This window comes from Notamacropus eugenii, chromosome 1 (assembly GCF_028372415.1).
Source record: "Notamacropus eugenii isolate mMacEug1 chromosome 1, mMacEug1.pri_v2, whole genome shotgun sequence".
NCBI lineage: Eukaryota > Metazoa > Chordata > Mammalia > Diprotodontia > Macropodidae > Notamacropus > Notamacropus eugenii.
The window spans coordinates 289,279,634-289,282,027 of NC_092872.1; the positions used below are offsets into that span (position 1 = coordinate 289,279,634).

A 2,394-nucleotide genomic window follows, 5' to 3' on the forward strand; every position below is an offset into this window, starting at 1 on the left:
TGAAAGATGATGTCTAGGCTCTTTTCTTGATCATGGATTTTTAAATTTTCTTTCCTGGAACTATTTTCCAGGTCAGTTATTTTTTCAATGAGGTATTTCACATTGCCTGCTATTTTATCATTCCTTTGACTTTCTTTTATATTTTCTTGATTTTTCATAAAGCTTCCATCTGCTCCATTCTAATCTTTAAGGAATTATTCTCTTGTTTTATTTTATTAATTTTACTGTTAATTTTAATGCAAAAAAATTACACAGTAACATGATGATTCAAACTCATTCACAAAAAGTGATAACAAAGTTCTGTTATTAGTCAGCTACTTTACACCATTCTATAAAGTAAAATTATTCATATAACATGATTAATAAATATGATAGATTAATAAACATTTACAAAGGCACAGCTGTGTACCTTAACCAATTAAATAATTACATTCAAGATTTCAATTCAGAAACTTTCCCCCATAATTTTGGAAATATCTAAGATCAAGATTCATTAGAAACTCCTTTCCCATCTGTTAGTTTATAGTTTAGGCTGAGTGTGGTGAGGGCAGAAACAAACTAACCACCTCTCCTTTTAACAGTCTTAGTGACCCAGAACACAAAAGTCTAAAAATCTATCTTTAATAAAGGATTTATGAAAATGATTCGACATGTACAATCTTCATTGTCTTGTCATTTTCAAACACATTGATCAGTGCATCTGAAATCAGTGTGTCACCAAAGCAAAACATACATTAAAAAACATGATTAGATGCCACATAATAGATGTCAATGACTTTATTATACATATGTTGTAAAGGCTACTAGGAATTATTCCATTCTTATCAAGGGGAGTGCTAACCTTTTCTCCTTTCATACAAGACAAGAAATCATTTTCTTCAGTGAGATTTTGGACCTCCTCTTCCATATGGTCAGTTTTGCTTTTTAAGGCATTCTTCTCCTCATTGGCTTTTTGGATTGCTTTTGCCATGTAGGTTAGTCTATTTTTTAAACTGTTCTTTTCTTCAGCATTTTGGAGGGGGGGGGGGGTCTCCTTTAGCAAGAAGTTGACTAGTTTTACATGATTTTCTTGCATCACTCTCATTTCTCTTCCCAATTTTTATTCTACTTCTTTTACTTTATTTTCAAAATTCTTTTTGAACTCTTCCATGGCCTGAGACCAATTCATATTTGTCTTGAAGGCTTTAGATGCAGGAACATTGATATTGCTGTCTTCTATTTGTATACTTTGGCCTTCCTTTCTACCAGAGTAAGATTCTATAGTCTGATTCTTTTTTTTCCTGTTTTTGCTCATTTTCCCAGCTATTTACTTGGCTTCTGTACACTTTGATAAGGTAGTTCCCTGCTTCCAGTAGGGGTGGAGGGTGTACTGTCAGGCACTTGATCTCCCCATAATTTGTGGGCCTGAAGCACCAGAAACAGTCCCTGCTGCTACTGCTGCCAAAGGCTCCTCCTCTGCATGCTCCTCCACCCCGTCCACCACCCTGGGGCTGGGGCCTGACCCCTTTACTCTCTCACACAGGTCTCACAGGTTTTTTCCACTGACCTTCCAATTTGTCCTCAGTGTTATGGTTTGTGAAGTCTGGAAACTGCCACAGGTGCCTAACATTCAGTCCCCCAGGCTTGCTCAAGTCATGTCTTTTCTGGCACAGCCCACACTAGACTGCTCTCTGCTCCCAGTGTGTGCAATAGACACTTTCAGTCTGTCTTTGGCTGGAGATTTGCTTCATTCTGCTGTTCTGTGGCTTCTGCAGCTCCAGAATTTGTTTAGAGACATTTTTATAGGTATTTGACTAGATTCTGAGAAAAAGCACTAGCAAGTCCATTCTTAACAGTAAAATGTAAAGATCTTGAGAGAAAGATCTGTGATATGCTTGTCTTTCTGTGCCAAGCAGTCAATGAACCAAAAAAAAAATGTTTAACAAATGCATGCCATGTGTGCCAGATATTGGGGTAGGTTATTGAGACACAAAAAGTGAGCCTTCCCTTGAGAAGACTGAATACTATAGTTTGAGAACAAATATACATAACTGTAGGTAAATTATAATCAAAGCAAATTAAAGGAGATACCAAAGGGTGGCCCCTGGGTAGATCATGAAAAGCCTCTTTTAGGAGGTTGGATTTGAATGGGATCTTTGGAGAAAGCTAAGTATTCCCAGGGGTAAGGGACAGGTGCATCCCTGGCATAGGTAATAGCCTCTACAGATGGACATAATCAACAGAGAGAATCTTGCCTTGACAGAGCAACATATTGGTGAGTTTTGATGGAAACAAAGAATGCATGAAGAAGCATAGTATGGAGCATGTGTGGAAAGATAGGGTGGGGCCAAGATCTAAAGGGATTTAAATGTACAGAGGTTTAGATTTCATCCTAGAGGCACCAGAGAGCCAATG

At 37.6% G+C, this 2,394-nt stretch overlaps 1 non-coding gene across 1 annotated transcript; it reads right to left on the reverse strand.

Annotated features, from left to right (window-relative positions):
• Nucleotides 1-735: 735 nt before the first annotated feature.
• LOC140521897 (U6atac minor spliceosomal RNA) lies at nucleotides 736-863 on the reverse strand. The gene has a single exon (XR_011973174.1). It is a non-coding gene; the product is annotated as a U6atac minor spliceosomal RNA (small nuclear RNA).
• Nucleotides 864-2,394: the final 1,531 nt, after the last annotated feature.